Source organism: Odontomachus brunneus, unplaced genomic scaffold, assembly GCF_010583005.1.
Source record: "Odontomachus brunneus isolate Ranch 3 - 2012 unplaced genomic scaffold, Obru_v1 Obru_scaffold_135, whole genome shotgun sequence".
Lineage (NCBI taxonomy): Eukaryota > Metazoa > Arthropoda > Insecta > Hymenoptera > Formicidae > Odontomachus > Odontomachus brunneus.
The window spans coordinates 519,369-519,580 of record NW_022639585.1 but is presented as its reverse complement, the minus strand read 5'-3'; the positions used below and the strand labels follow the sequence as shown (position 1 = coordinate 519,580).

Sequence of the window (212 nt, the reverse complement as noted above, 5' to 3'; positions counted from 1 at the left end):
TGTGTGTGTGTGTGTGTGTGTGTGTGTGTGTGTGTGTTAGTGTGTGTGTTGGTGTGTGTTTGTGCATATGTACGTGCGTACGATTGACACCTTCCTAGCCTACAAATTCCATGTTTTTATACAGGGTGTTCGGAAAGTACCGGGACGCCCGAATATCAGGAAAAATATAAGTTTTACAAAAAAATGTTTCAGACAAAAGTTGTGGCGTTTAA

The 212-nt window shown here is 41.0% G+C and overlaps 1 protein-coding gene across 1 annotated transcript in view; it reads left to right on the top strand.

Annotated features, from left to right (window-relative positions):
- The window catches only part of LOC116850174 (sodium-dependent dopamine transporter), a 400,294-nt gene that overhangs the window by 26,473 nt on the left and 373,609 nt on the right, over positions 1 to 212 (top strand). The window lies entirely within an intron of this gene.